Below are 11,721 nucleotides of genomic sequence, written 5' to 3'. Positions count from 1 at the left end.
TAGCGCCAGGCAGGAGCTGGAGCTGGCAACTCCTGCTGTAGCAGTCCTTCTGTCCATAATTCGGCTCCTCTGAAGTCCTAGAGGCTACCATTGCACGAATTATGGACGCTTGGACTTCTCCTAGCCTCCGAAGGTAACTGTCTGTGCTAGCTGTGTCCTGGTGGTTGGTCATTCTGTCAGGATCGCGGGACGGACTGACTGAGGGCGGACGCATTCGCTAAAGCACAGATACTTTTAATGACAAAGAATAACAAAACAAAGAGACTGTAAACAAAAGACAAGAAACGGGGATCCAGGCAGGATAAACGGGACACGGGGAGTAGAACAGGATTAACGGGACAGACAGACAAAAGAACGAAACGACAAAGGAAATACAGCAACAACGTGAAAACTAACAATGGAGAGACTAACGAACACGACAGACTTGACTGGATACACGGAACAATAGAACAATGACCAACAAGCAGGAAGTGTAGGAAGGGGACTTAAATACAAGACACTGACGAGACGCACCTGAGACAGATAACGAGAAGGACGGGTTAACAGATGACAGACGAGGAGGCGGGACAAAGGCGGAGACTAGAACATAAACAAAACATAGCCATGTGCTAAAAGCACATGGCCGGGGACAACAGACATGACAGGACGAAGGCGTGACAATTGCTTCTCTTTTAATTAACAGTGACTGGTGTATATTGAGTATAGTAGTAATAATAAGTTACACTTACGTATATAATGCATTTCACATACCCAGGGATACTTTACAATTGAGAGAAGAAGAAAGAATAAAGAAGAATATTGTGACTGCTGAGGTCTACTTTCACTAAAGGAGAATAGTTTACTCTGTCTGCTCCTTACAGCAAGAGTACTGTACATTAGCCTGGTTAAAGACCAGAAGAGAATGGCTTTTTATTTGGGGTCTTGATTTCTCCCAGTTGTTCTTCCTTTTGCTCTGAATAGGTCATTGCAATCACCCCACCATGTTTGAACTATCACTAGATTAGGAACATCTACATTGTGTCTACACTCGTCCATTTTATCAGCTCTAATGACCACACAGGGGCACTTTGTATTTCTACAATTACAGACTGAAGTCCACCTGTTTCATACATTCTTATCTCCATTTCACCCAGCTCTTCAGTGATCAGGACCACCACAGAGCTGGTATGATCTGGGTGGTGGATCATTCTCAGCGTTGGAGTGGTGGTGTGTGTTGTTTTGGTACGAGTGGATCAGTCACAGCAGTGTGGCTGGAGTTTTATATACCCCTCAGTGTCTGGACTGAGATTAGTCATCCAACCAAGAGCATCTAGCCAGCAGTGTCCTGTGTCAACCACGAAGGACTAGAGGAAAACCAACACACACCAGCAACAGATGAGCTACTGTCTCTGACTTTACATCTACAAGGTGGACCAATTACGGAGGAGTGTCTCATGGAGTGTGAACTCAGGGTTTAAAAACTCCAGCCTCACTGCTGTGTCTGAGCCACTTGTACCTGCCCAACACACTAGCATATTATCACCACGTCAGTGTCACTGCAGGGCTGATAATGATCCACCACCACACCATGCCTGTTCTGTGGGGGTCCTGACCATTTAAGAACAGGGTGAAATTGGGATGAGAAAGTATGCAGAGAAACAGATAGACTACAGTCTGTAATAGTAGAACTACAAAGTCCTATATGTTCAATGCTGATAAAATACATTGATATATATATATATATATATATATATATATATATATATATATATATATATATATATATATATAGACACAGTGCGTATCAGTGGCGGATGCTGGTCTTTCAAGAAGGGGAAGCTCAATTACGGCCTACATCATAAAATGTGTAGGTTTATTTATACGTAAATTCTACCCTCCATTTATTTTCAAGAAAATGATCTGTGACCCTGTCGTACCATCAAGGCATATTTTCCAGGAACTTGACTAGTGTCCTCTCAATGGCCAGCAGAGCTAGGCTGCTTAAATGGCCTTGGCCCATGGTGTTGCTGGTGTAAGACTTGAGCCGCTTTAAACAGGAGAAGCTCCTCTGCAGATGTAGCTCCAATCATTGCCACTAATGACAATAGTTTGTACACCTGATGCATTACACTGTCTAACTCCATGTCTTTCAGAAATAGCAAGAAATCACATAGCTTTCCCCTGTTGCCCTGCAAGTTGAATATAGGACTTGAAGTTCAGACCTCAGTCTCCCTGAATCAAAGAACTGGCCAAAACTGGCCAATGCCTCCTCTGGAAACACTTGTCTCATCTCATCAAATTTCCCTGGATTGACCAATTCCAAGAAGCGCATACTTTCCAAATTTGCAAACTGCAGAGGTAGCTGCTCTGTGAGATTGTCTAGGATGGCCATGTACAGATTTCTGTAGCGCTCCTTGGGATCCTGTAGTTGTGACAGACGACGTTTTCTCATGGGCTCAGTTTGTGGGTCTAATGTGAGATCTGCTGCTTTGGCATAAACAGCTTGGAAAGCTCTTTCTGAACTCTTCTCTTTGACAAAAGCAAGAAGAGACTCGATTCTTTTCTTGCAGTACAGAACATTCATAGCTCTCTGCTGGACAATGTCAAACACCACATCAGTCTCAGAGAAGATTTGTTCATATGTGTACAACATGAACACAAACTCAAAATCCTCCAGTTTCATCAGAAGGCCTTTGGTGCACAGTCATCATCAACCCATTCATCAACCCATCAAACCATTGAGAGCTGAAGCCGTGACAGCAGCCCCATAATAGGTTTGCGCCACAAGTTTCTCCCTGAAATTGTAGCCCTGCATGTTCTCATTCAAGACTTTAGCTACAGACTGAGAATCTCTTCCCCCAGAAACATCAAAAAATCCAACAAAGCGCTCCTGAATTTTACCTGTCCTATCCACATACAATGACAGAGAGTTGAGCATGGCAAGCTATATTCGTTGTTTCATCCACCTGCCATGCAAAAAAGGGAGCAGCCTGAATTTCATCCTTGATCTCATCAGAAACAGTGGCTGAAATAGCAGAGAACAAATCATTTTGGATTGCATGGGTCACACCAGAAATCACAGCTGATGACTGGAATTGTGTGGCCAGGACCGAGTCATATTTAGCTAATGTTTCATTAAACTCCCTGTAATTCCCCTTGTTGGATGATTCAACACTCTCATCATGCCCCCTAAATGACAGCTTCTGACGGCCAAGCAAGGAAGTCACATCAATAAGGCGGTTTAGGAAAGTTGTTTAACTGCTTTATTATGTTTTGCCACTTGAATGTGAGCACCTTCGTTGATTGCATGCTCAAACCTGACTCTGCCCAGGCAACTTAACCTTGCACATGCACTTACATGTTCATTGCTTTGTATGCCCTGTCAAAGTTGGACAGATCCCCAAAACCCACTTTTGACCAGACAACATCACTGAGGTGGTTTCATCAAGACGCATGGCCAACAGTACATTTTATTTGTTACAGCACTTCCAGTCAGCCAGCTCATTTTGTCATACCAGGACAGCTGAAAAGACCTGTTACTTTCCCCACCTTTTGCACCAAATTAATCTGAGGAGTTGATCTGCCCTGCTGTTTAACTCTAAGTTTTTCTTCGTAAGGAAGACTATCAAATGGCTTCACCAAAATCCGGTCCACGACATTCAAACTGTCTGCCATTATGTGCAGCTTGCTACCTAGCTAGCTTGCTAGCTGGGACTGGCACGAGGCTAGTGTGAAGTGTGTCCGCCTGTGATTGCTTTGTGACAGTGAAGGGGCTCAGCAGCACCCGCTGGACAGAAACTGTGATAGAAGTCAGAAAGAGTGATAGAAGTCAGTCTCCAAACACAAGCAGCTACAAAAAACCCACCAGAAATAGAAGCTTTTTTTGATTTGTCGCTAGTTGTTTTTAACAAAGAAAATGCCGCTAAGCGGATTAAGAAAGTCTCCGGTTCAGCTCAGAACAGAATGAAAATGTAATGCTCCCACGGAGCTTTACACCAAAGGATCACTTATTCGCTCATTACGCTGTCAATCAAAAAGGGATTCAGTCTCAGACAGATCATCCAATCATCATGCAGAAGCTGAGCCTCCAGGCCAGTCAAGGCCAGCCCACTGCCCCATAGTTGGACGCTGAGCGTCCGATGGGCGGGCCAAAGCCCAGCATTTATCCAATGACTTGTCTCGTTTTGCTGCACTTCCCTGCTTCGCTATTGAACTCTGTGGACGTTCAGTGTCCACACTGTTTAAAGTACTGTGAGGCTGCGGGAATGATTGATAGGAAAGCCGCGTCTTTACCAGTGTTAAGAAGCTGATTCTGAACAAAAGTTGAGCGCGTTGTAGTGCATATATATTCAGTGACATGTACACAAACGAGTATATATTTGATCACTTATTTTTTGACATTTTAGGGGAAGCTGAGCTTCCCTTGCAGTCTTAGATTAATCGCCTCTGATATATATACAGGGTGGGCCATTTATATGGATACACCTTAATGAAATGGGAATGGTTAGTGATATTAACTTCCTGTTGGTGGCACATTAGTATATGGGAGTATATGGGAGGGGGGAAACTTTTCAAGATGGGTGGTGACCATGGTGGCCATTTGGAAGTCGGCCATTTTGGATCCAACTTTTGTTTTTTCAATGGAAAGCAGGTCATGTGACTTATTGGAAATTTCACAAGAAAAACAACGTTTTAACGTAACTTTATTCTTTCATGAGTTATTTACAAGTTTCTGACCACTTATAAAATGTGTTCAAAGTGCTGCCCATTGTGTTGGATTGTCAATGCAACCCTCTTCTCCCACTCTTCACACATTGATAGAAACACTGCAGGAGAAATGCTAGCACAGGCTTCCAGTATCCATAGCTTCAGGTGCTAGAATTTTTTCTAGATACAAAACTTAGGCTATTCAACAGTTGGTCAACTTTGTCTGATACTCCATTTCACTTGCGCGCACATATTAAGACATGTTCTCGTATTATATGCAGAATGAAGCCTGCCTTTGTCTTGCAGAAATTACCATGGGCTTCCGAGGAAAACACATTGCCTTGGTGACAGCATATGTCTCTCTAAATCAGCATACATCACTCTAAATTACACGTATGTCCTAAATTGATGTATGGCTGCTTCTTAATGCAGTGGAGGAATGTGGTAATTTGCAACTTTATTTATGTATCTGTACTTTACTGAAGTATTTCCATTTTGTGCGACTTTACTTTAACTCCACTACATTTCAAAGTCAAATATCGTACTTACAAACAGAGACACTGTTGCTACATTGTAAGAAATTAGTTAAGTTCAAGTTCAAGAAGTTTATTGTCATTTCAGCAGTATACAGTGTTTACAGTACACAGTGAAATGAAATAGCGTTCCTCCAGGACCAAGGTGCTACATAAAACAATACACAACATTAAAGTGCAACTAGTGCAAAGCTAGTGCAAACATAAAACAGTGCACATGCATTAAAGTGCAAAAGACATAAAGCATAAAAAATACACAACATGAAAGTGCACCTAGTGCAAAGCAAGTGCAAACATAAAGCAGTGCATACACATTAAAGTGCAAAAGACATGGTTAAGAAAATACAAAACAATATCCATACAATACAATACAAGACAGTACAAAGGGGGGGGGGGGGGGGGGCTGAGGGGGAGAGACACTGCAATTTAAAGTGTATTTGTGCTGTAAATGGTAACTGGATGTAACCATGATGTAAACAGGATATGTGTAAACAGTACACTCATTTTCTGCATATCATTTTCAGTCCAACAAACCAGTGTTTTGTGAAGTTGTGTGTGTGTGTGTGTGTGTGTGTGTGTGTGTGTGGGTGCGCTTCTTCAGTCCAGTCTCTGTCTCTAGGTGTTTAGGAGTCTGATAGCATGTGGGAAGAAGCTGTTAAGGAGTCTGGATGTGAGGGCTCGAATGCTTCGATACCTTTTTCCAGACGGCAGTAGGTTGAAGAGTGTGTGTGATCTCCCACAATGCTGAGTACTTTGCGGGTGCAGCGAGTGGTGTAAATGTCTGTGATGGAGGTAAGAGACACACCGATAATCTTCTCAGCTGTCCTCACGATCCGCTGGAGGGACTTGCGATCTGCCACAGTGCAGTTCCCAAACCAGAGAGTGATGCAGCTGGTCATGATGCTCTCGATGACTCCTCTGTAAAAAGTGGTGAGGATAGGATGTGGGAGATGTACCCCTCCAGTGGACCAGGTGAGATCATCCGCTAGGTGAACACCAAGGAATTTGGTATTCTTGACAATCTCCACAGCAGAGTTGTCGATGTTCAGCGGCGAGTGCTCACCCCTTGTTTTTCTGAAGTCTACCACCATCTCTTTGGTTTTGTCCACGTTCAGAGACAGGTTGTTGATTTCACACCAGTCAGTTAGCCGCTGCACCTCCTCTCTGTATGCTGACTCGTTGTTCTTACTGATGAGACCCACCACAGTCGTGTCATCAGCGAACTTGATGATATGATTTGAGCTGTGCATTGCTGCAGTCATGGGTCAGCAGTGTGAACAGCAGTGGACTGAGCACACAGCCCTGGGGGGCTCCAGTGTTCAGTGTGATGGTGCAGGAGGTGTTCCTACCGATCCGGACTGACTGAGGTCTCCCAGTCAGGAAGTCCAGGATCCAGTTGCAGAGAGAAGTGTTAAGGCCCAGTATATTCAGCTTCCCGATCAGGTGCTGAGGAATGATGGTGTTGAATGCTGAGCTGAAGTCTATGAACAGCATTCGGGCATATGTGTCTTTTTTGTCCAGGTGGGTGAGTGTCAGGTGGAGCGTGGTGGATATGGCATCGTCCGTTGAACGGTTAGGACTATACGCGAACTGTAGAAGGTCCAGTGTGGGGGAAGTAGGGTTTTGATGTGCCTCATGACGAGCCTCTCGAAGCACTTTGTGATGACAGGTGTGAGTGCAACGGGATGATAGTCATTGAGGTAGGACACAGAAAAATTCTTAGGCACAGGGATGATGGTGGTGTTCTTGAAGCATGTTGGAACAACAGCGCTGCTCAGAGAGATGTTGAAGATATCAGTGAAGACATCAGCAAGCTGGTCTGCATATTCTCTGAGCACTCTGCCAGGAATGTTGTCTGGTCCAGCAGCTTTCCGCGGGTTGACTCTGCATAGATTTTCCTCACGTTGGCTGCAGTAAAAGACAGCACCTGGTCGCTGGGAGAAGGGGTGGACTTTCTCGCCGTTACATTGTTCTGTGCCTCAAACCATGCGTATAAATGGTTCAGCACGTCTGGTAGGGAAGCATCTCCATCACAAGCAGGTGGTGTAGTCTTGTAGCTGGTGATGCTCTGGATTCCCTGCCACATGCACTGAGTGTCTCTACTGCTCTGGAAGTGGCTGTGGATGATCTGGCCGTGTGCACGCTTTGCCTCTCTGATACCTCGGGAGAGTTTGGCCCTCGCTGTTCTCAGGGCTGCCTGATCGCCTGATTTGAATCTCTAGCCTTCAGCAGCGCACACACCTCTGCATTCATCCATAGGTTCTGGTTGGAGCAGATGGTGATGGTCTTGGAGATGGCCACATGGAGATGGTCACTGATGATGCATACTCCTCCAGGTTGATTGTGTTGTTGTAACTTGCAACTTTTCTGAACATGTCCCAGTCAGTGCACTCAAAACTGCTCTTTCAGAACAGGTCTCGATTGCCTGACGATGGGTCTGTATGCATAGCATAACAGACATGTAATCTGAGTATCCGAGGTGGGGATTCACTTCCCCTCTTTACCAATTTCAGTACAAAAATAGTGTTCCTATATGAGTAAAAAAATATGTTCTAGTGCTGAGAAAACACTAAAGGCCACTTTGAGCATTTGCATTGACTCCATGCAGAGACTATGCTGTAGTCTACAGAAGGGTCCGATGCTATTTTCAAAGTTTATATTTGTGTGTTGGCGTCTGTCGCTCTGCGATTACACTGCCAAACCACTAGGGCTGAATTTCAAACATCTTCTTCATCTCTATGTACTACATAATGTAGTGGTTTTGTGGTATTTGTTTTACCCATCTTTAAAGTGCACTATATAGGGAGTGTAGTGTGGAAGAGTTAACATTTCAGGACTTGAGCAACTTGAACGATGTTGGTCCGACTGCAGACCAGTCACAGTTATGTTCTGCTTAGAAGCAATGTGTTACATATCTGTAGAGGTGCATATTAGGCCGCGCTGCCTATGGCATAGGTTCAACACCAAAGCATAAATTGGGCTTATGCTCAGGAGACAGTGACCTCTGTTGGGTTGGAGGGGAAGTACCTTGGGTGTATGTAATAGTTGATATCACATCATTCATTGTATTTAATCTTTGGCCATTTCTACTGTGTTCATCAATGTCAGACTAATTAAAGAAATTCTATTAAAAGATTGGGGAACCAAGAGTGACACTAGAGTCTTTTCACCTACAATGTGTTAAACATGAGTCTTGTTACAAAAATTATAATAGGACATTAGAGCCATAATATGTCATGGTACTTTTACTTTCGATACTTAAGTACGTTTGAAAGTAAATACTTTTGCACATTTACTCAAGTGGAGATCTACAATGAAGACTTTTACTGTAGTAATATTTTACCTTTAGTATCTGTACTTTAACTCAAGTACAGGGTTTGTGTACCTTGTCCGCCACTGGTATGGAAAAGCCCTTTGTGGGCTCTGTCAACAGTATTTTGCTCAGCTTTTTGTTTGCCTTTTTAAACTGCTTGATAAATTTTCATATAATTTGACTAATGTATTGATGAGCCATGACTCCTCTTTGTGTACAAGGATAAACTTTAATGGATGCTCTTATTATGGATATTGTATTCACTTCCTTATTGTATAATGTTTCAAAATGGTGTAGCAAGAATAGTATATAAACTTCTTACTCCTTGCTCCTGTCCCAACTCTTTTTTAGGCTCTTTTGCAGGCATCAAATTGTACATTTGTTGATATGTACAAAGTACAACCAAGAGCATTAATGAAACCTTTGGAAAACATTTCTATTTATTTAATTTTCAAGATTATTACCAAATCACATTTTCTTGTTTTCATTACATTTTACAAAATAGCTCAACTTTTCTGAAAATGTTTTTTTTCTGTCTTTTTCTGTCTACTAATAAGCATTGAGACATAAGAATTAAGACCTGCTTTTTAACTTCCTATGTGACTTCCTGATTGTTAATTCAGCACAGATCAAGCCCAGCACTTGCTTAGACAAGAGCTGATATAGATGTGTCAGTAACATTGATTTTAGTGGACAGGGCCGGAATGGGCCCCTGGAGTTTAATGCCCAAACCCAGCCCACTTGTTCCATGGAGGAGGAATTTGAATAATTAAAAAGCAGCAAGCTCAGTGCCTTTTTATTGGGTATAAGTTCAGGTACATGTTGGTAAGATAACAGAAAATACTTCGCTTAAACGATATGTTTAATTTAAAATTAAATCAGACAAAGATTATTATTATTAAATTTCCATATCTCTCTTTACTGGCTGCAACTGGAGACATACAATGTGTTTGTCTGTGTAAAGACAAACACAGAGTTATGAAGTGCTGGTTCAACTGTATTGAGACTGTGTCTTTCCCCCGAACTAAATGTAAAAGTAGAAAAACAAAATCAGCCTGTTTCAGCAACCTAATCAATATTAAATCATACACAACACCTAGCAGCAACACCTTAGAACTAAAATTTGGGTTACTCAACATAAGATCACTAAACTCAAAAGCACTCATCGTAAATGATATTATAAGTGATCATAAATTCAATGTTTTCTGTCACACGGAAACGTGGGTTAGACCAAATAAATATTCAGCACTAAATGAAGCCACCCCCCTAGGCTATAATTATGCACATAGCCCAAGATTATCAGGCAAAGGAAGCGGAGTATGTGTAATTTACCAAAATACCCTAGAAATTAGTCTTAAACAATGTGACACATTCAAATAAAAAATTCAAATCAAATTTATTTATATAGCGCTTTTCACAACTGATGTTGACACAAAGCACCTTCACAGAATTCCAGTAAGACAAGATTTGACATGAAATGTAAAAACAAAATGTAAAACCCTCAAGTGAGCAAGCCAGGGGCGACAGTGGCAAGGAAAAACTCCCCCAGCTGAGGAAGAAACCTTGGGAGGAACCAAGGCTCACAAGGGGTGACCCATCCTCCTCTGGTCAATCTACTGGTGATAATAGTTAGAACACCTTCTCTTCTTTTGAGGTTCTCTCCACTATTATTACAAATCCGGTCACAAAAAAGGACGTATTTTTATTATGCAACATTTACAGACCACCAGGGCCTTACTAGCGGTGTGCAATCATAAAGTTATAATTGTAGGAGATTTCAATATCCATTTTGAGAAGGAAAGTGACCCACTAAAAAAAGGCATTTACCTCAATCTTAGACTCTATTGGTATTACCCAAAATGTAACAGGGCCTACACACTACTGCAGTCACACTTTAGACTTAGTTCTGACACTGGGTCTTAACATTGACAAAATTAATATCTTACCGCAATCCTCAGCAATCTCCGACCATTACTTAATTTCATATGAGCTATGTCTTAGCCATAATATATGTAAGAACCCTCGTTATTCTACAAGGCGTATAATAAAACCATCTACCGCCCTACAATTTATAGAAAACCTCCCAGAACTATCAACCCCAGTTCCAACTACATCAGACCCAATGGACCTAGACCTAACTGATTACCTAGAAAATACCTGTCGATCTACTTTAGAAAAGGTAGCACCACTTAAACATAAAATTATAAGACAGAAAAAGCTCGCAACATGGTATAATGATAAGACCCGTACTTTAAAACAAACATTACGAAAACTAGAGCGGAAAACTAGAGCCTGGAAGGACAGCCTTATAGAGTATAGAAATGCCCTCACTAAAGCTCGCTCAGCATATCTGGCCTCGCTGATCTCCAATAATAAAAATAATCCGAGAGCACTGTTTAGTGTGTTTTCTAGAATTACAAAAAATCAAGCAGGTTCCGAACAACTAATTCCAGCAACTCTCACCAGTAAAGATTTTATGGACTTTTTTAATAATAAAATTGAGAATATTAGACAACAAACTCAAGCCACAGGATCAAATCCATGCTGGCTGCCACCCGATGTAAATGATATAAAATATAATGTAACTGTAAAAGAAAGACTTGAAACCTTTTACCCACTCCTACAATTAGAACTAGAGAAGATTATCACTTCTGCAAACTGTACAACTTGCACACTTGATGCAATTCCCACAAAATTATTCAAAGATGTACTACCAGCTATTATCAATCCTTTTTTAACTATAGTAAACTCATCCCTTAGCCTGGGCCATGTACCCAAACCTTTTAAACTAGCAGTTATTAAACCTATGATCAAGAAACCAAATCTTGATGCTAGTACACTGTCTAATTACAGGCCTATTTCAAATTTTCCATTTCTGTCCAAGATCTTAGAAAAAGCCATGGCCCAACAACTTAGTTCATATCTACATAAGAATCATATATATGAAAAATTCCAATCTGGATTCAGGCAACATCATAGTACAGAGACAGCTCTAGTCAAGATAACAAATGATCTTCTTCTTGCCTCTGATCAAGGCCACGTATCCCTGTTGGTGCTTCTTGACCTAAGCGCAGCCTTTGATACAATAGACCACAATATTCTCCTAGAAAGTTTAGAAAACATGTTTGGAATCACAGGGACAGCCCTATTATGGTTCAAATTTACTTAACGGAACGTTAGCAATTTGTA

Source organism: Hoplias malabaricus, chromosome 1 (assembly GCF_029633855.1).
Source record: "Hoplias malabaricus isolate fHopMal1 chromosome 1, fHopMal1.hap1, whole genome shotgun sequence".
Lineage (NCBI taxonomy): Eukaryota > Metazoa > Chordata > Actinopteri > Characiformes > Erythrinidae > Hoplias > Hoplias malabaricus.
This window is presented reverse-complemented; position numbering follows the sequence as displayed.